The sequence below is a fragment of the Ranitomeya imitator genome, chromosome 1, assembly GCF_032444005.1.
Source record: "Ranitomeya imitator isolate aRanImi1 chromosome 1, aRanImi1.pri, whole genome shotgun sequence".
NCBI lineage: Eukaryota > Metazoa > Chordata > Amphibia > Anura > Dendrobatidae > Ranitomeya > Ranitomeya imitator.
The window spans coordinates 37,024,967-37,046,985 of NC_091282.1; the positions used below are offsets into that span (position 1 = coordinate 37,024,967).

Below are 22,019 nucleotides of genomic sequence, written 5' to 3' on the forward strand. Positions count from 1 at the left end.
TGTAAGTTCACTGTAAGGACAAGGATTGCATTAAGACTGATGGACAACTCTAGGCAAAAAATTTTTGGATGGAGGCTACGGGCAGCAGTGGGACAAACTGAAAATAGCCCCAAATCTATTATTCTGAATTCTTTCAGGATCCAAACACAATCTGGTTTACATATAGGTGCATCTACTATCAACTAATATCTACTGGGGAAAACCAGGATAGGATTGTGCTAATATAACAGGGTCAATCCTATGATTCCCCAGATGTGGTCAAAGCTGGCGTAGTACTGCAGCCACGTATCCTCCTCTACCTACGGTAATAAATAGTTCTCAAACTCCAGTGATTTTCTACTTTGTATTTGGTAAATGTTTAATTCAAGCCTGTTCTCCCCTACCTGACCGGGCCAAATACTACTATTCTGACCCCTTTATGTGACAACAACTCTGGAACACTTCAATGTATCCCATTGATTCTGAGGCTGTTTTTTCGTGACACATTGTACTTCATGTTAGTGGTAAATTTTGGACGATAGTTTCACAAATAAACACAAAAGAATCGAAATTTTGTCAAAAATTTTGCAATTTTCAAATTTTGAATTTGTATTCCCTTAAACCAGAGAGTTATATCACACAAAATAGTTAATAAATTACATTTCCCACTTGTTTACTTCACATCAGCATCATTTTTAACCCATAATTTTTTTTTGTGATGTTAGAAGGGTTAAAAGTTGATCAGCGATTAACAAAAATTTACAGAACCAATTTTTGTAGGGACCACATCATATTTGAAGCGATTTTGCGCGGTCTATATTTCAGAAAATACCCAAAAGTGACACGATTTTAAAAACTGAACCCCTCAAAGTGCTCAAAATCACATTCAAGAAGTTTTTTAACCCTTCAGTTGCTTCACAGGAGTTAAAGCAAATGCGGAAGGAAAAAAAATTTACTTTTTCCCACTAAAATGTTGATTAAGCCTCAAATTTAGTATTTTCACAAGGGTAACAGGAGAAAAAGGATTATATAATTTGTTGTGTAATTTCTCCTGAGTACGTTGATAACCCATATGTGGTGGAAAACTACTGTTGGGCGCATGGCGGTGCTCGGAAGGGAAGGAACGCCATTTGACTTTTGGAACTCAAAATTGGCTGGAATAGATAGCAGACACCATGTCACTTTTACAGAGAACCTGATATGCTGAAACTGTGGAAAACCCCCACAAGTGACCACATCTTGGAAACAATACCCCTCAAGGAACTTATCTAGAGGTGTGGTGAGCACCCTGAACACACAGAAGCTTTACAGAATTTATAACCTGAGGTACCTGAACAGCAGAAACCCCCCCCCATAAGTGACATCATTTTACAAACTACACCCCCCAATGAATTCATCTAAGGCTGAAGTGAGCATCTTGACACCACATGTGCCTCACAGAATTGTATACATTTGGGCGGTGAAGAAATGTTCTTTCAGCTCCAAGTTTTTAATTTTTAAAAGGGCTAATTGGAGAAAAATGAAGCTCATAGTTTGTTGTGCCATTTCTCCTGGGTACCTTTTAATTGGTACCATTTTCGGGCACGTGACTTTTTATCGCCTTCTATTCCGATTTTTGGAAAGCAGAATGAACAAAACCAGCAATTCAGGAACAGTTTTTTTTTTATGCCATTTACCAAATGGTTAGAATGATAAGGCAGCTTTATTCTTCGGGTCAGTATGATTACAACTTTACCAGATTTATAACTTTTTTTATGTATTGCTGCTTTTACACCATAAAAACTATTTTATAGAAAAAAGAATTGTTTTTGCATCGCTTTATTGTGAGAGCTATAACTTTTTTTGTTATTTTCTGTTGATGGAGCTGTTTGGCGACTTGGTTTATGCGGGACAAGTTGACGTTTTCAGCTGTACCATTTTATTCCAATTTTTTGGCGTTATAAGAAAAAAGCATAGCTTTTTGCCACTTTTTTATTTACCAGAAAATTACGGCGTTCACTGAAGGGGTTAAATAGTGTAAAACTTTGGCAAGTTGGGTTGTTCCAGGCACGATGGTTCAATTTATTTTATTAATTTTTACATAAAAATACCTATTTATTGGTTTAATATTTTTTCGCCTTCTTCATTTACTGTATTTATTTTATGATTTTTAAAAATATTTTATTTTTTTTTATTTTACTTTTACTTGTTTGTGTAGTCCCTGCACTAAAATGCATTGTACCTGTCAGTGTTGCACTGACAGAAGCCTCTTAGACCATGCTCTCAGCATGGTCTAACAGGCTTGTCATAGTTGGCTGATCCGGAGGTGGTCATGACAGCCTCGAGTTAGATCGGTCCCTCTCTATAACGTTGCAGGATCGCCGATCTGAAGGGAGAGGGAGCCCCGTCCCACTCCTAGCCTTATAAATGCTGCGATCATTATTGATTGCGGCATTTAGGTAGTGAAATGGCCCAGGTTTGTTCGGGCACCACTCCTGGCAATGACAGCCGAGGCTTGGCTTTCACTTAAGCCGAGCTCCTGGTGTTGATCGTCATTTTGCGAGAACCCCCTTCCTGACCATGACGTAAACTTAAGTCAAATGTTGTGAGAGGATAAAGGGAATGTTCACCTTTGGGCACAATTTATTTTTTCTTAAATGCATGAACTTTCGGCTGAAAAAAAAATCATGTTTGTAGTTGTGTTTCATTAACCCCTTAATCCCATATGACGTACTATCCCATCGCGGTGACCTGGGACTTTATACCCAGTGACGGGATATTACGTCATATGCGATCAGCCACACTCAAGTCACTCATGTGACTATCGCCACTGACATCTGGCACTATATGCCAGGAGCGGTCACGGGCCCCCTAAAGTAAGCTGGAATCTGGAAGCTCATCGGTGGTTCTGATCTGAGGGCAGTTGTCCTCGTCATCTGGCTCTGGTTGCACGGATGAGGCGGAGAGGGAAGATTTCTAGTCCATAGGTTCAGTTCAGTGTCGGGGTCATTCACAGGTAGGATGGTACGTGTCCGCAGCCTGTGAACCCGATATGATCTGTTAGTCACCGAGCTTTTCCCCTCCTGGTGTATGTAGGACGCCTGCAATTTAACGACTTGTATTCCTTTATTATCACAATGTAGCACTCGGTGTATATTACACAAAGGTTAAGTATCCAATCAGCCAATTATCTGCAATTTATCTGACAACATAACGGAAGATTGTCTACAGATGTTAACCCGGTACACTTGTCTTCTAGGCGCCTACAATTAGTGTGACGTCCTCGCTTCAGCACATTATTGTTTACAGGCCCCGCTGTGGTCTCAAAATAACCGCGGAAAAATGGAGATAATTAATATCTGTAATGTCTACATGAATTTACGGGACTCGATCGGGGGGGAATTGTCATGTTCCCTGTAAGCAGAGTGTGATATGTTGTACTGCGAATATAGATGGAAATCTCCAGTATGACACCATTGTATCCCTGCACTGTATGACCAGTATGGAAGAGAAATAAATGTGCAGCAGTCAAAGCCGTGACCATGTACTTATAGGGAATGTCGCCCATGGTGATTTTCAGGAGTTGTTCATTAATTATTCACTCTTTGCTTTTAATTATATTATATGTTTATAGCACTTGGAGATTAGTTTCTCTATCTGATACAGCGCTCCGAATCCCCTGCGTAGACTTGGAGGTAATTTATAAACTTCAGTCTGGCTGTAGCCACCACTAGGGGGAGCTCAAAAACAGTGTGCAGTGAGCCCTCCCTAGTGGTGTCTGCAGGAAGTGCAAGGGATTTGCAGATTTGTTTAAAAATAATGGAAGTCCAATTAATATAAAGATATATTACAAATCTGCATTTATTTTACCAGGGCAAACATATATGTCTGATTATTACGGCAATCTATGCAACCCGTATAGCTACTCCAGCTTACTAACTTTTAGACTCACCAGGTGCAGTGGATCCTTAAAGCCCAAGTTCCAGGTGGGCACACGAGCCATGGGCAGTAGTGCAGCAGGCAGTTAAGGTATGTGGGGAAAAAAGGGAGTAAAGCTATGGGAGACTGCGGACAGACTGGAGTCTGGGAACAGGTAGCAGAGTTCCTGAAGACCGCAGACATGGAGCAGAGATCCTGGAGACCGCAGACAGGTATGAGAGGTCCTGTAGACTGCAGACAGGTAGCAGAGGTCCTGGAGATTGCAGACAGGAAGCAGAGGTCCTACAGATCGCAGACATGGAGCAGAGGTCCTGGAGACCGCAGACAGGTAGCAGAGGTCCTGGAGAGTGCAGACAGGTAGCAGAGGTCCTGGAGACTGCAGACAGGTAGCAGAGGTCCTGGATACCGCAGACAGGTAGCAGAGGTCCTGGAGACCGCAGACAGGTAGTGAGTCGCCCGCCAGGGCCGTGGGGTACCCGGTACCGGGTCCAGTGTTACCGGGTCCAGTGTTCACAGGGGGATGTCACGGTGGTGACCCGGTCCGTGGCCCTGGGCGCCCATGTAAAAGGGTGTATTGAATAAAGTGCATTCGGTCAGTGGGGACTGACGCTGCTTTAAGGGGTACTCTGGGGTGATGTTATGGCAGCTAGATGGTACAACTTCCCACAGGTAAAGTATATCCCCAGGGCTCCTGGTGTGTAGATGGAAGATGGTGAATGGTGCAGTAAAGAACGAGGACACAGGTTTGCAGTCTCTTTACCTGGTTTACTGAAGACTTCAGGCAGCCACAGTCCAGGGTACCAGATTACAGGGCAGGCAGGGTCCGGCCGGCTTGGAAGCGAATCCAGAGTCCCTTTTACCAGGTGGAGTTAAAAGCCTTCCTCTAGCCTTCCTCAAGGTCCTCACAGTTCTTCTCTCTGTCCCCCATATAGGATAGGACAATACCTGTATGACAGGTAACTCGAGTCTTTTTACAGGAACTCTTATCACGCCCCGGGCTCTATGTGTTACTGTGTTTCTGTGTGTGTGTGTGTGTGGAGGACAGGTAACTTGCAGTTCAGCTGTCCTGCCGGTCTTTGATGTAAGTCTTAGAGTCCCTTACAACCTCGGTAATACGGCTACCGGTTATCTGCGCTTTGCCAGGGAGACAGTCTGCTCGCTGCTGTCCTCCCCCTGGTGTCCTCGCCTGTGCTTCGCTCTCCTTCACTCTCACTGAATGATGTTCTTTCCTTCTGTATTTCTCTTTCTCCAGGAGCTGTAGTACTTCAGACTACACGGCCCCTTCAGACTTTCTGACACTCTATGTCGGTCTGCTCTCTTCTGTCTCTCTGACAATCTGACCTCTCTTTCCCTCCGAACCACAATATATATAGGGGAGTCACCTAGAAATAGGATCAAAACCTCCCCCTTGTGGCCTGGAGTGTGAACATGTTGTGTGCATTGTGATTACCTGATGAGAGTTATCCTTCATCGCTTCCAAATGTAACATCACTCTCCCCGTGAGGAAAGCAATGCTACTGTGACGACCAGGACCCTGGGGCGCCACACTCCCACACTTTATTAGCAAAAAAGACATACAAATTTTTAAATGCTGTAAACATGTAAATCTGGTTAATGTAAACTGGAGCTTCCCTTTATAGGAGGAATTGATGCTTGAACGTTGCAGAACATATTTACATAATATGGATATTTTCAACAATAGAACTTATCCTATCAATTGCAACTACCCTTATGGGTATACTATCTAGATTTCTCTTTATTCAAAGTGCAAAACTGAACATTAGTTTTATTTCCAATTTCTAAACCTTTACTGTATCTCAATATTACCTGCATATAATATTATAATAGCTCACTTCTTCTAACAACATCAATCACTTTCCTATCAGTGCAAAGTTTCAACTTTATTCTTAGTCACTGTCTCCCACTAGTATTTTCTGTATACAATACTATCTTTAATACTATCAAACATTATCACTTTAATAAAGTGCAACTAGTTAACATTCCCTTTAAGATGCAAACATTTTTTAACATTTTTCCGTACGGAGGTAGTGCATTTAATTGAGCAATTATTACTCAAGTCAATTAATACCTTTAAAAAAGCAGCAACGATGCGATGGACCCGTCACGAACTCCCAACGTAGGGTTGTGCGGGCTACAAGGCGTGTATCCAGACCCGGAATCCTGCTGCGCCAAACGGGTTTTTCTTCAGGTCTCTGTAAAACAAGGCGTCTTTCACAGCAATATTAGAAACAGTCTCTTAAAAGCTTCTTTGTAAAACCAGTAGGAAGCACCTAAAGAGGTGCCAACTATGTGCAGTGGAAAGTTCTTGATCATGCACAGTTCATGATTCAGCAGTTCTTAGAAACAGTTAAACTTCTTAGTGCAAAAACCCTGGCCAGGTAGAACAAAACTTTTAAACAGTCAACTTTTAACTATTCACAGTCATGTTCAAACTTGCAAGCAAAACTGTTTATCTCCTTTGCCAGGGTTGCTTTGGACGGCTGCTACTGTTTCCTGAATGGGAAAAGCTGTCTGCAAATGTCACAACAGGTGACTCAAGTTGTTTTAGTTCAGAATCTGTGGTCTGATGGCTCTGCATAGCTCTTTTCTCATACTCTGCTTGCTGGACCAGGGGTTGCTGTTTCCCCATATCAGAGTCATGGTCCCAGGGAACATTGTAATGGCCCCAACCAGGTCGGGGGTCTGATGGTGCTAGGAGCAGGCCTACCAGTGACTCATCGGCCTGCAGCGTGGCACAGTTGGTGGCCGCGGTAAGGTCAGTCACTGGAGCAGAGTTAGTAGCTGGGGCAGGAGCAGTCGTTGGAGCAGGGTCGGTCACAGGGCAGGGTCGTTCCTCATACCTGCTTCAGATGCGGTCCCTCCGATGCCGGTCTGCTCTGCTGCTGAAGCTGCAGTCACTGGTCGCTGGACAGGCCGCGGTGTTGTCGTCTTCTTCAGCGGTGTCTCACTTTCCGGCTCTGCTGGCGTCAAAGGTGCAGGCTGTAGGTCTTTCGTCGGCACCGCTATCTTTTTCAGCAGTGCCGCTCTTTCTGGTTCCGGGGCGCTGGATCTTCCTTCCCGCTCCAGACCAGACGAGGCTGCCGACGGAAGTCTGGTAAGTCTTGCAATGAAGGCCTCCTTCCACCCGGTACGGTGCTCAGCTGCATCCGCAGGAGTTGGTGGTGCGTTCTTACACCTCCGTTTGCAAGAACTCCGGGACTTTTGTAGACGGCTTGCCGTGGCTCCCATCCTGGTGGCTGGGGGAGTCCTCGGCTTCCGCCCCAGGTTCTGGGTCCGGGCTGCTCGCCATGTCGTCCTCCACGTTCCTTGCTGCATCCTCGTCTCTTTCCCGCTCTCTCCTTAGGGGGTGGAACTTCTTCTTCCTCTTTCTACTGCCATTCAGGATCAGGAGGAGGATCTCAGTTGCTGATGGGCATGTCCATATGGTACAGTAGTATTTGGAGTGGCCACACAGTTCCCACCCATGATGGCGCACTTTTCTTTTCCAGCGCTCCTCGTGGCACTAGAATGGCGGCAGTTTTGGTGGAAATTTACAATGCACAGTCTCTCAACACAACACAGTCTCTTCGTGACGCCATGATGAGTCGCCCACCAGTGCCGTGGGGTACCCGGTACCGGGTCCGGTGTTCACAGGGGGATGTCATGGTGGCGACCAAGTCCGTGGCCCTGGGCGCCCATGTAAAAGGGGTATTGAATAAAGTTTATGTACGTGACGCCACCTGTGGTATTTGGTCAGTGGGAACCGACGCTGCTTTAAGGGGTCCTCTGGGGTGATGTTATGGCAGCTAGATGGTATACCTTCCCACAGGTGAAGTATATCCCCAGGGCTCCTGGTGTGTAGATGGAAGATTGTGAATGGTGCAGTAAAGAATGGAGGACACAGGTTTGCAGTCTCTTTACCTGGTTTACTGAAGACTTCAGGCAGCCACAGTCCAGGTTACCAGATCACAGGTACAGGCAGGGTCCGGCCGGCTTGGAAGCGAATCCAGAGTCCCCTTTACCAGGTGGAGTTAAAAGCCTTCCTCTAGCGCGGTGGTGTTGTAGTCCCTTACTGCCTATGGCTTCAGATAAGGTCCTTACAGTTCTCTATGTCCCCCATATAGGATAGGACAATACCTGTATGATAGGTAACTCGAGCCTTTTTACAGGGACTCTATCATGCCCCAGTCTCTATGTGTTACTGTGTCTTCAGGTGTGTGTGGCGGACAGGTAACTTGCAGTTCAGCTGTCCTGCCAGTCTTTGATGTAAGTCTTAGAGTCCCTTACAACCTTGGTAATCCAGCTGCCAGGGAGACAGCCTGCTCGCTGCTGTCCTCCCCCTGGTGTCCTTGCCTGTGCCTCGCGCTCCTTCACTCTCACTGAACGATGTTCTTTCCTTCTGTATGTCTCTTTCTTCAGGAACTGTAGTACTTCAGACTACACGGCCCCTTCAGACCTTCTGACACTATGTCGGTCTGCTCTCTTCTGTTTCTCTGACAATCTGACCTCTCCCTCCAAACAACAATATATATAGGGGAGTCACCTAGAAATAGGATCAAAAGCTCCCCCTTGTGGCCAGGAGTGTGAACATGTTGTGTGCATTGTGATTACCTGATGAGAGTTATCCTTCATCGCTTCTAAACGTAACATCACTCTCCCTGTGAGGAAAGCAATGCTACTGTGAGGACCAGGACCTTGGGGCGCCACAGTAGCAGAGGTCTTGGAGAGCGCAGACAGGTAGCAGAGGTCCTGGACACCGCAGACAGGTAGCAGAGGTCCTGGAGACTGCTGACAGGTGGCATAAGGTCCTGGAGACCACAGACAAATAGCAGGGGTCCGGAAACAGGTGGTAAGCAGGTCGTAGTACACAGACAAAGAGTCTTAATAGAAGACATAGGTGTGTGTCTTGGTGGGCCTCATAGAGGCCTAGGTAGATGATTATATGGGAGCATGCCCGGCTACTTGGAAAGCCTGACATGGAAAATCAGAGAGTTTAGCTGAACGGGATAAAGTGAGCAGAGCCCAGACCCGGGACAGGTTGGTAACAGTACCCCCAACCCTTAGGGCCCCTCCCAAATGAGTCCATAACAGCAAAAGCAAGAACACACTCAGGCTTTGTTAGGTTTTCCCTGCGGTTCTCTTTGACTCCAAAACTTGTAGAAGACATCTACGGAGTTCTGACAGTAGACAGGAACAGTACAGGCAGCCAAAGCAGAGCAGACATTTTTAGACACTGTTTGATGCAAAGTCTTGAAATAGTTTTGACAAGATGATCCTCACTGCACACTGGTTAGAAGACCAGTCAATGACCAGAGCGTGTAGCCATAGCCAGGGAAGTCCCGGAAGCACCAGTACATCAGAGAGTGTAAAAAGTAAAAAAAAAAAAAAAAATGTCCTCCATGTGTAGTGCACCAATCTGGAGAGTTAACTTCTGTGTCAGAACTGGATACGACCACCAGAAAGTGTTGAGCCATTCATGGAGACTAGCGTCAGGAATGTCTGCAAAGAAATTAAAGAAATTGTCAGCCAGTTGTCCAGGGAGAAATCCATAAAATTCCCTGCTGTCCAGTGTTTGTCCATTGAACACATAGGAGCTGTAAGAAACAGACTAAAGGTACCTTCACACATAACGATATCGTTAACGATATCGCTGCTTTTTGTGACGTAGCAAACGATATCGTTAAGGAAATCGTTATGTGTGACAGCGACCAACGATCAGGCCCCTGCTGGGAGATCGTTGGTCGCTGAACAAAGTCCAGAACTTTATTTCGTCGCTGGATCTCCCGCTGACATCGCTGGATCGGTGTGTGTGACACCGATCCAGCGATGTCTTCACTGGTAACCAGGGTAAACATCGGGTTACTAAGCGCAGGGCCGCGCTTAGTAACCCGATGTTTACCCTGGTTACCAGCGTAAAAGTAAAAAAAACAAACACTACATACTTACCTACCGCTGTCTGTCCCCGGCGCTCTGCTCTGCACTCCTCCTGCACTGGCTGTGAGCGTCGGTCAGCCGGAAAGCAGAGCGGTGACGTCACCGCTCTGCTTTCCGGCCGCTGGGCTCACAGCCAGTACAGGAGGAGTGCAGGAAAGCACAGCGCCGGGGACAGACAGCGTTAGGTAAGTATGAAGTGTTTGTTTTTTTTTACTTTTAGGATGGTAACCAGGGTAAACATCGGGTTACTAAGCGCGGCCCTGCGCTTAGTAACCCGATGTTTACCCTGGTTACCAGGGGACCTCGGGATCGTTGGTCGCTGGAGAGCTGTCTGTGTGACAGCTCTCCAGCGACCAAACAGCGATGCTGCAGCGATCCGGATCGTTGTCGGTATCGCTGCAGCGTCGCTTAATGTGAAGGGGCCTATAGGCATGAGTAATTTATTTTTATTGGAGGAAAGAGTTAATCCCAGGTCTATACTTCTCTCTTTTCGTCTAGTGTCTTAGTTTCTCCCTATTTGGACAATTGATGCAATAATGATTCCGTTTACCACAATATAAAGGGAATCCCTGTGAAAGCTGATGGGATCTGTCAGCTGAAGATAATCTGTTTAGGCCAAACTCCATGAGTTAAGCCCCCGTCTCACATAGCGAGATCGCTAGCGAGATCGCTGCTGAGTCACAAGTTTTGTGACGCAACAGCGATCTCAGTAGCGATCTCGCTATGTGTGACACGTACCAGCGATCAGGCCCCTGCTGTGAGATCGCTGGTCGTGTCGGAATTGCCTGGGCCATTTTTTGATCGTTGAGGTCCCGCTGACATCGCCGATCTTCGCTGGTAACCAGGGTAAACATCGGGTAACTAAGCGCAGGGCCGCGCTTAGTAACCCGATGTTTACCCTGGTTACCAGCGTAAAAAAACAAACAGTACATACTTACATTCAGCTGTCTGTCCCTTGCCGTCTGCTCCTGCACTGACTGCTGGCCGTAAAGTGAAAGTGAAAGCACAGCACAGCGGTGAGTCACACAGCGGTGACTCACCGCTGTGGCTGTGCTCTGCTTTCACTTTACGGCCAGCAGTCAGTGCAGGAGCAGACGGCAAGGGACAGACAGCTGAATGTAAGTATGTACTGTTTGTTTTTTTACGCTGGTAACCAGGGTAAACATCGGGTTACTAAGCGTGGCCCTGCGCTTAGTTACCCGATGTTTACCCTGGTTACCGGGGACCTCGGGATCGTTGGTCGCTGGAGAGCGGTCTGTGTGACAGCTCTCCAGCGACCAAACAGCGACGCTGCAGCGATCCGGATTGTTGTCGGTATCGCTGCAGCGTCGCTAAAGTGTGACGGTACCTTTACAGTTCAGCCACTCTGGGAGGAGATTTTTAAAACATTTTTCAGAATCGGAGACTTGGGAATCAAGCGCTTTTACTGTAGACCATTCTGTAAAAAGCAAATCCACTTGTGACAAGGTAAATAAAGTTATCAAGGGAGGACAATAAATCTCTACCAGTGAGGTCATCTTTGACCCAACTGGATAAGCTGGCATAGAAGACATCCAGTAGAGCGTCACTGTTCCAGGCCAAATCAGAAGACTGAAGCTGGATGGCACAATGTTCCACAGAGGTAGTCCTTGTCTGAGTCACATTATGGAATCAGTGGTGGAGTTGACATGACCCGGTTCATCAAAGGCTTTCCAGAAGGTAGACAGTAAAGATGGTAGGGAACACATCATAGGGTCCTCGTGCTCCCACAATGGCACAGCCCACTCCAAAGCGTCCTCAGATAGCAAAGAAAAATGGTGACAAAATAACCAAAGAAAGTTAGTAAGCCAGCTCACCATTGACGCAGGTGCACGGAACTCCGTTGCAGGAAGTCGAGTATGGTCCAAAGAAAAAAAAAAAAGGTTGAGTTCCAGCTCCGTAAAATGCAAAAGTTTAATGAAGTCCAACAATTAAAATGAGACACATAACTATGCTCCCTCCGGTGTACATCTCCATGTGAGGAGCAAATGGCGACGCGTTTCGATGCGAAGATCTTTTTCAAAGCCATATCTAGATCTGACTGTGGTTCTCCTATATACTGGGAGCCACCAATCAGATTCAATTCTTAAATCACATGGCATTTCATAGAATCCTAATAAAAACAATATAAATCTATACAGATACATTTAAAATATTCACTTTATATTTAACAGTAATGTAACATGGTTTCTGTGCGTTTATTTAATCCCATCGGATGTCTAGTATTTAGATGAAAGATCCAGTACGCCTCCCGTGTAAGGAGACGTCTTCTCATATCCCCGCCTCTCCGAGGCATATTTATCTGCTCTATAGCCTGGACCTGAAAACTAGCAGTATCGCGTGCATGGCAAACTACGAAATGTCTAGAGGCAGCTGATATATTCCTGTTATTACTCGTTGTATTATTAATGTCATGTAAATGCTCCCTAATACGGGTTTTCAATTTCCTTGATGTACAGCCGATATATGACATATTGCATTTATTGCAATCAATTTTATATACCAAATTTGTGGAATTGCAATTTATGTACTGTTTGATGTTAAATTTAATTGTGCCTTCCACATTTTGAAAAGTTTTAGTCACAACGGCATGTTTACATGTATTGCAATTATTTGTACCACACCTAAAAAAACCTGGATATTCCAACCATGTTTTTTTCCTTCCCGTTATGTGTGGTTGATATAGGCTGGGGGATATTTGGCTTCCTATAGTTGGAGCCCTTCTGGAAACTATATTTACACCAGATTTTAGAATATCATTTAGTTGATGGTCCTCATAAAGTACTGGCAAATATTTGTGAACAATGTTTTTTATTTCATTGTACTGAGGACTAAATTGAAAACATATATATGGTTTTTTTGCCTGATCTGGATCTGTCTTCCTCACTGATGTTATTAGATCTTTCCGTTCTTTTTTTCCCACTATTTTTTTTGCTCTATTAATTACCCAGTTGGGATATTTACGATTTTTTAGTTTATTTTCAATCTGTCTAAATTCCCCCTGGAGATCCTCTGCCAATGAGCAATTTCTTTTAATTCTGGTGAGCTCCCCCACCGGGATAGCCTTGATGGTGTGTTTACTATGGCTGCTTTGTGCATGCAAAATAGTATTGCCATTTACTGGTGATGAGTTTTAGTGGTGATATTCTGACCATCATATCCCCTGAGATCCAAATCCAAGAAAGATATCTCGGTTCGATCAGTTATATATGTAAACCTGATATTGTATTGATTGTCATTGAGATAATCCACAAACTGTGGTATGGCAGACACATCACTCCTCCATATGATGAGGGTATCATCTATGTATCTGCCATACCACAGCATATCATCCACATAAGGATTCCCCACCGAAAAAACGCATTCCATTTCCCAGAATGACATAACCAGGTTAGCCAGGGAGGGTGAGTACTTAGCACCCATAGCCACTCCTGTTTTTTGTAAATAAAATTGGCCATCAAACAGAAAAAAATTATTGGACAGTAAAAATTGAATCACAGTCAACAAATAATTAATCAAATCCATGGAAAAATTACTAAATTTGGTAAGGTGATATTGTGTGGCTTTTAGTGCCAGCCTGTGAGGGATGCACGTATAGAGGGAAATAACATCACACGACACCCATGAATAATTAGCCTGCCATATTTTACCGTCCATAACTCTCAGTACTTCCTTGGAATCTTGTATATATCCTGGAGTGCGCTTTACCAATGGTTGAAGACATGAATCTACCCACTGACATAGTTTCTCATTGCATGAGCCCACTCCTGATACTATTGGTCGCATAGGAGGGATCCCCTCTTTTTTATGAATTTTGGGTACCCCATATATAATGGGGAGAATTGGATTTTCTACCGTTATATATTCTATTTGTTTTTTGGTTAGTACTCCTAAATTCTGTCCCTCCTTTATGATCAGATCCCTTTCCTTTGTAATTACACTGGAAGGATTACATTTCAATTTTTCATATGTGTTAGAGTCTGATAATAACTCTTTCATTTTATTGTAATAATCAGATGTATTTAGCACTACTACTACTCCCCCTTTATCTGACATTTTGATGGTAATATCTGTCATATCTCTCAATTCTCTCAGTGCATTCTTATATCTCTTTGATATGTTGTTATGTCTCCTACCAGTGTTATTTTTGTTTTCATTATATAATTGTCTGAGTTCTTTCTCTACACTCTCTTGAAAACGATCCATGCATTCAGATCTGTCTTGAACTGGATAGTAATATGGGTTCTTAGTCTCAAAGGCTTGAGAAAAATTAACTCTTTCAAAGTCAGACATCCCCTCAGATTTGAGATCCTGTAGCATAACCAATGTCATCTGATCTTTGAAATCCATGTCTGAAAATTCGTTTGTTGTACCATTGGGAATGACATTCTCCATCTGTTGGCTTGTATCTTCCAGATTTTCTCCCAATAAAAAATGTTTTTTGATAGTCAGATTTCTGACAAATTTGTTTATGTCCATGATGGCTGTAAATAGATCAAAATTTTGATCTGGCACAAAATTTAAACCCAGGGATAATACCTGGGTCTGATCTGCAGTCAAGAGTCTAGTTGATAAATTTAGTACATTTGTATAGCTATTTACTTTTTGTGAAGCTTCTTGTTGCGTGTTGTCATCCCTCTGTCGTTTGTGCTTTCTGCCCCCCCCCCCGCCTCCTGCGTTTTTTGGCTGGCGGTAATTGTATTTTGGGGTAGCCATCCTTTTTTCATTAGAAGAAATGTCTGATGCATTACTCTGATTATCAGATGAATCTGGATCTGAGGACGTAAAATAAACATGTGATTTGGTTTTTTTTCTAAAGTTGCTGCGTTTTTGGTGAGACTGGCTTTGTTTAAGTATGGACCTAGGAGTCCCACTGGCATCTGTCCACTTGCCCCATTCATAGACCACATTGGCTTGGTAATCACTGGAATCTCTGGTGAATTTTTTTTTTCGTTCCATAATTAGATCTTCCAGTGCTGCCACCTTTTCTTTAATTTTGACCATAGATAGATCATAGTGTGGGTCTGTTTTATATTCTGCCAGCATTAAATTCGTCTCATCCATTTCCTGTTGAATACTTTGTAATTTCTTTTCCTCATATTTAATAATTAATTTCATGAGGTTACAGGAACAGTTACTTAGGATAGAGTTCCATTCATCACAAAACTGTTCAGAGTAAATAGTTGTAGGTAGTTTCTTAATACGCAACCCCCTAGGGATCATCTCTTTAGCCACATAATTGTTTAAAGTGGTCTGATCCCACCACACTTTTGTTTCTTGCATCATTAAAGTCTCTAATTTGTTGAGATTATCATTGAGGACTTTGTTTTCCATTTGGTCCATCTGCTGAGTGGCAAACACCTGTGCAGCTTTTCGCAACCTGTCTCTAGACAAATCCGTGGCCATACTGCTATATAAAGTGAATGAGCGTCCTCACTTTTCTGGAAGTAACACCGGTCCAATTATATTAAACACTGAATATAAGTGTATGTAGGGAGCAACAATGGGGGCACGGTAAAATATGGCAGGCTAATTATTCATGGGTGTCTTGTGATGTTATTTCCCTCTATATGTGCATCCCTCACAGGCTGGCACTAAAAGCCACACAATATCACCTTACCAAATTTAGTAATTTTTCCATGGATTTGATTATTTGTTGACTGTGATTCAATTTTTACTGTCCAATAATTTTTTTCTGTTTGATGGCCAATTTTATTTACAAAAAACAGGAGTGGCTATGGGTGCTAAGTACTCACCCTCCCTGGCTAACCTGGTTATGTCATTTTGGGAAATGGAATGCATTTTTTCGGTGGGGAATCCTTATGTGGATGATATGCTGTGGTATGGCAGATACATAGATGATACCCTCATCATATGGAGGGGTGATGTGTCTGCCATACCACAGTTTGTGGATTATCTCAATGACAATCAATACAATATCAGGTTTACATATATAACTGATCGAACCGAGATATCTTTCTTGGATTTGGATCTCAGGGGATATGATGGTCAGAATATCACCACTAAAACTCATCACAAACCAGTAAGTGGCAATACTATTTTGCATGCACAAAGCAGCCATAGTAAACACACCATCAAGGCTATCCCGGTGGGGGAGCTCACCAGAATTAAAAGAAATTGCTCATTGGCAGAGGATCTCCAGGGGGAATTTAGACAGATTGAAAATAAACTAAAAAATCGTAAATATCCCAACTGGGTAATTAATAGAGCAAAAAAATAGTGGAAAAAAAAGAACGGAAAGATCTAATAACATCAGTGAGGAAGACAGATCCAGATCAGGCAAAAAAACCATATATATGTTTTCAATTTAGTCCTCAGTACAATGAAATAAAAAACATTGTTCACAAATATTTGCCAGTACTTTATGAGGACCATCAACTAAATGATATTCTAAAATCTGGTGTAAATATAGTTTCCAGAAGGGCTCCAACTATAGGAAGCCAAATATCCCCCAGCCTATATCAACCACACATAACGGGAAGGAAAAAAACATGGTTGGAATATCCAGGTTTTTTTAGGTGTGGTACAAATAATTGCAATACATGTAAACATGCCGTTGTGACTAAAACTTTTCAAAATGTGGAAGGCACAATTAAATTTAACATCAAACAGTACATAAATTGCAATTCCACAAATGTGGTATATAAAATTGATTGCAATAAATGCAATATGTCATATATCGGCTGTACATCAAGGAAATTGAAAACCCGTATTAGGGAGCATTTACATGACATTAATAATACAACGAGTAATAACAGGAATATATCAGCTGCCTCTAGACATTTCGTAGTTTGCCATGCACGCGATACTGCTAGTTTTCAGGTCCAGGCTATAGAGCAGATAAATATGCCTCGGAGAGGCGGGGATATGAGAAGACGTCTCCTTACACGGGAGGCGTACTGGATCTTTCATCTAAATACTAGACATCCGATGGGATTAAATAAACGCACAGAAACCATGTTACATTACTGTTAAATATAAAGTGAATATTTTAAATGTATCTGTATAGATTTATATTGTTTTTATTAGGATTCTATGAAATGTCATGTGATTTAAGAATTGAATCTGATTGGTGGCTCCCAGTATATAGGAGAACCACAGTCAGATCTAGATATGGCTTTGAAAAAGATCTTCGCATCGAAACGCGTCGACATTTGCTCCTCACATGGAGATGTACACCGGAGGGAGCATAGTTATGTGTCTCATTTTAATTGTTGGACTTCATTAAACTTTTGCATTTTACGGAGCTGGAACTCAACCTTTTTTTTTTTTCTTTAAAGAAAAATGGTAGCTCACTTTTGTCCAGTCAGAAAAAAAATTGCTGGGGCACAGCTCAAAATGTACAGTGCATAGGTTCACAAAGCCCCCATCACAATGCCTCCATCAAAATTAGCAGAAGTGAGAAAACAGACAAATGAGATGTCTGCCGGGCTGCGTGCTGCAGGTGTTGAGAAGCTCGGGGACCGGGTGCGGGAATCTGGGACAGTGCACTCACATGAGCTGTGAGATCCCGCATAGCCTGGACAAGGTCCCGTTGATTTACAGCGAGTTACATAACCAGTCCCGCCAGAGCGTCTATCCCATGACAACAGTATTATTGCTAATGCACCATTGGGATCCATTTGTCTTGAAATTCTGTTATGGTCATCAGTTGAGCTGAATCCTCAAAGTCCGAGGTCTGGGTGGGCAAAAGGATTCTATGCAGCAGACAGTTGAGGCATGCAGACAGTTGAGTTAGCAGAGGTCCTGTAGGCCTCAGACAAGTAGCAGAGGTCCTGTAGGACTCAGATAGGTAGCAGAGGTCCTGAAGGCCGCACACAGGTAGCAGAGGTCCTTGAGGCCGCAGACAGGTAGCAGAAGTCCTGGAGGCTGCAGACAGGCAGTAGAAGCCCTGGATGCCGCAGACAGGCAGCAGTGGTCCTGGATGCCACAGACAGGCGGCAGAGGTCCTGGAGGTCACAGTCAGATAACAGAGGTCCTGGAACAGGTATTGAGCAGGTCATAGTGCACAAATTAAAAGCCTTATTAATAGTGATGAGCGAGTATACTCGTTGCTCGGGTTTTCCCGAGCACGCTCGGGTGATCTCCGAGTATTTGTAAGTGCTCGGAGATTTAGTTTTCATCACCTCAGCTGAATGATTTATGGCTCCTAGACAGGCTGAACACATGTGGGAATTCCCTAGCAACCAGGCAACCCCCACATGTACTCAGCCTGGCTAGCATCTGTAAATCATTCAGCTGAGGTGACAAAAACTACATCTCCGAACACTTACAAATAATCAGAGAACACCCGAGCGTGCTCGGAAAAACCCGAGCAACGAGTATACTCGCTCATCACTACTTATTACCAAGACACAGGCGTGTGTTGGTAGGCCTAAGGCCTAGGTAGGTAGATAATAACATGGGAGCACGCTGGACTACTTGGAAAGCCTGATGTGCAGCGCAAGAGAAATTAGCAGACTGGGATGAAGGGAGCAGAGCCGACTCCAGACAGGTTGGTAACACTTACATTTATGTCAAATAGTCGACATAGATTATTATTGCAACATTCGCTGTAGATGTGTGGCCATGTACCTATGGATGTACTTGGGACTTGTATAGTGCGGGCTCAAGAGCTGAGCTGACTCTATACACAACAGGTGCCAGATGTGTAATACAGCTAACACCTGCCTCCACCTGAATAAAATAATTTATTTCAATGGCAGCAACACACCGGTAGAAAGAAAATTATGACCTTTTAACTTGAGCTGCTGTATAAGTTGTGTGCTCCAGAGCAGAACTCGATTCCCTATCAGTATGTCTTTAGAATTTGTCACGTGTTGTGCCTGCAAGGGTTAATCTGTGCCTGCAAGGATTAATCTATCTCCTCTCACTCAGTATAGCATTCAGCCTCTGTCCTATGCTGCAGTGGGAGCATAAGTCACACCCCAACACAGAATATGCACCCCGCTCACACACGCTGCCACCACTCACCAAATACACGGGCGATGAGTCCTGGAAATTACTATTACTGTCTGCCAATCAGCAGGGTTACACACTCTAAAGCTATGGATTTTTTAGAGTATACAAGGTTCAAACTTATTAAAGTTTTAAGCTTTAATAGAAAAGGTACAGTGCTTACAATAAAAGGATATAAAAGAATATGGAAATAAAAAGTGACATACAAATTTTCAGCACAGTAGTAAAATAAAAGGGAGAAAACTTACAGAAATGCTTCAATTTGCAGTCTAGCATTCTGCTCCCTGAGGGGTGGATGAATATGAAATGGATCACATCAGCTTGGCTGCCCCTCAATCTGTGAACAGGTTTCTAAGTGTAAATTTATAGAGTTAACCTGGAGGTCAGATTTCTAGACCAGCCTCTCAGGTTAATATTCTAATTCTTGGTTTGTGATTGGATCAGGACGATTTTACCAATGAATACATTATTTTTCTTTGAACCCTATTTGTGTGACCTTTCTTATAGTAGTGTCAGGATGCAGTTTGGCTGGAGGATGAATTACATCTGCACACGAGCAATTTCCATGCCCTTATCTATTCCAGAGTGTACAGGAAAGCTAGCACGGAGTGTCCACATGCGGGTCGCTGGATTGCTGCAACATTAGTCTGAGTCCCACCTTCCAAACCCGGATAAGTAGTGTTGCCACAGTAGTGGGAACAGTCTTTCTGCCTGAGGCCTGGTCACATAGGTTCCCCTCACCTCCAAGGTGTCGTTTCTTCTGCTATGGCCATTTTGGTCTTTTCATTGTCATTAATAAAAATCATAATAGGGGGGTGCAATAATTTTCTCTCAAAAAGAGGGCTCCCAAAATAATTGCACAGTTTCCATTTGTGTATGTCACTTGACTAAGCTCCAAAGTCACGCACGGCCATTAGGGACGCTGTTGTGCACACAAAAATCAGACTTTTTCTTCGAGCCTTTTAGGAAACTAATTGTACAACTAAAAATCGAATGGTCTATCGTCATCCACCCTCAACCTGCGGCCTTCATACTGTTATTCAACTTTACAACTTTGCTACTAAATGTTTTTTCAACCTTGGAAGAAATGCAGTTCTGAATAGGTAGATGTGAAAGCTTCGGCACACAAACACTTTGCCACTTATGATGTGAAAAGGCTACGCATTGGAAATCATTCTAGGCAGCACTTTACAGGCTGTTTTTCTTCTAAGGCTATGTTCACTCTTCAGGTAAATTCACTCTTCAGGTAAATTTCCCTATTCCTCTGGGTTCTGTCATCATCCACTCAACTATAGGTATAAATGTATGTTATAGAGTCAAAATTCCCAAGCTGAGCATGTAGATGTAGAAGCAACAGCCGAAAATAATGGTGGTCTACCCAACATATTGTGGGGTCCGAAATACAGAGTCACACACCAAAATTGTTAGGTTCGCCTTGTGAAGTAGACCCACAAAGCCCCAGGTGCATTGGTGCAGCCGGCAGGATGGCACGTGGTGAGCGAGAACGTGGCACACTCAGGAATCTTGGGAACAGCAGGATGGATATAGTGGAAGTCAGCAGGGAATGAAGCAGATTAAGCATGGTGTACACAGGAAGTGGAGTACACTAAAATAAAATCTTGAATCTGGATCCTAAAACACAGCTGTGTGTCCTGATGCACTTTAAGTAGGACTAGGGGGATGAAGTCACTGAGCCAAGCCAGGCAACCTGCAAAATCCGACATGGAGCACAACAGAGGGCAGCAGACTGAGGTGAAGGAAGCAGAGCCTGTGATATCAGGGACAAGTGTGTAACAATATTCAGCTAAGGCTATACTCTCACACATATATATATATATGAATTTCGAATAGGTTTGGACATAAGAGAAATAAAATCCAAAAAGTTTTTAAGCGAATTCGAAACAGTAGCAAAGGATACTCCAGAGGCCGATGACCTCCCGGGACAGAGAGACAGATTACGACATCCACAAATGTTCAGCTGGATCTGGGACAGATGGGAAGTTGGCCGTAATGATGGCAATAAAAATTACAGAGTGGTTATTATTGGATGGGGACATGTCTGTCATTGACAAAAGATTACAAAATACCACAGTGCCCCCATAACGGGAGAAAGGCTCTTCTGAAGAGCAATCGGGGTACATGGCGTTCATGTTTAATCTGAACAAGGGATCAAATACAGATCAAATACAGAAGACTTGTCTTCCTCTAGGAATGGCATGATGGACATATAACTAACATAAAGCCAGCTGAAAAAAAGCATTTATTAACTAAATACAGTGCTCATGTTATACCGCCATACAGTGATCAATGTAACTCCAGCGTTATGAGATAAGTTCAATATTGTCTACCCTGGAGGAGGTTCGCCGAGGTTATAACAATAATGTTGTAATTAGGTAAAGAGAACACTCCGGTCCTCGTTTATTTACGTGTATTCAAACTTTGCAAAATAAGGGAAACTTTGGCTGCCGAATTTTGTTTCCTGATTTGACTCCCACCAGGTCCAGATTCACGACTTTTCTTCACACTTAAGCAACGTTCTTTAGATTCCTCACAGGCCGCATGGAATTGATTATATTTTCTGTGATGTTGAAAATCAATATAGTAAATCTTGTCTTGTCTGGTTTTTGTGGATGTTCCTTTTTAAATTCATTGTTAAAATATTTTTTTTCCTTTTTATAGTAGAAACACTTCACTTTCCTTTTTAAATGGGTTGTCCACTTTGGAAACGTCTTTTCCCTGTACCCTAAACAATGCATCAGAATATGATAGCGCTATAGACCGTAATTAAAGTTATCGTTATTAGTTATTATTATTAGTGACTGGAGAGTTCATGCAGTGAAGATTTCTGTTCAGGAGTATCTCTGTCTCTCTCTATCTGGAGGACCTGACCTGCCATCTTTTACATTAACAACTCACTGTGTAATACTTCATTAACAAACTGGTGATTTTCTTTATGCAGAACATTTTTCTCCTCCAGTCTTCTGTCAGTGAGTGACCAGAGGAGAAACAGTGTGACAAGCGCTTCTGATTTTGGGTCCGGGTTTTAGGAACAGCCCGAAGAGCTGTGTGGGACTGGCTGTTCCCATTCTCCACTTCCAGGGTTTGAGAGGCTTGTTTAAGGCAGCAGCTGCCTCAGTTGTATCTGTGAGTGAGAGGTGAAAGATTTCTTGGTGCTGGTCTCCTCGACAGGA

At 43.4% G+C, this 22,019-nt stretch overlaps 1 protein-coding gene and 1 long non-coding RNA gene across 2 annotated transcripts in view; one reads left to right on the forward strand and one right to left on the reverse strand.

Annotated features, from left to right (window-relative positions):
• Positions 1-6,102, reverse strand: part of LOC138660464 (uncharacterized) — a 148,229-nt gene extending 142,127 nt beyond the window's left edge. The window contains exon 1 of the long non-coding RNA XR_011317866.1: positions 5,987-6,102. This is a non-coding gene — a long non-coding RNA (uncharacterized lncRNA). The remainder of the gene's footprint in view (positions 1-5,986) is intronic.
• The window catches only part of ADAMTS12 (ADAM metallopeptidase with thrombospondin type 1 motif 12), a 601,127-nt gene that overhangs the window by 574,588 nt on the left and 4,520 nt on the right, over positions 1-22,019 (forward strand). The gene's annotated exons all lie outside the window — the stretch shown is intronic.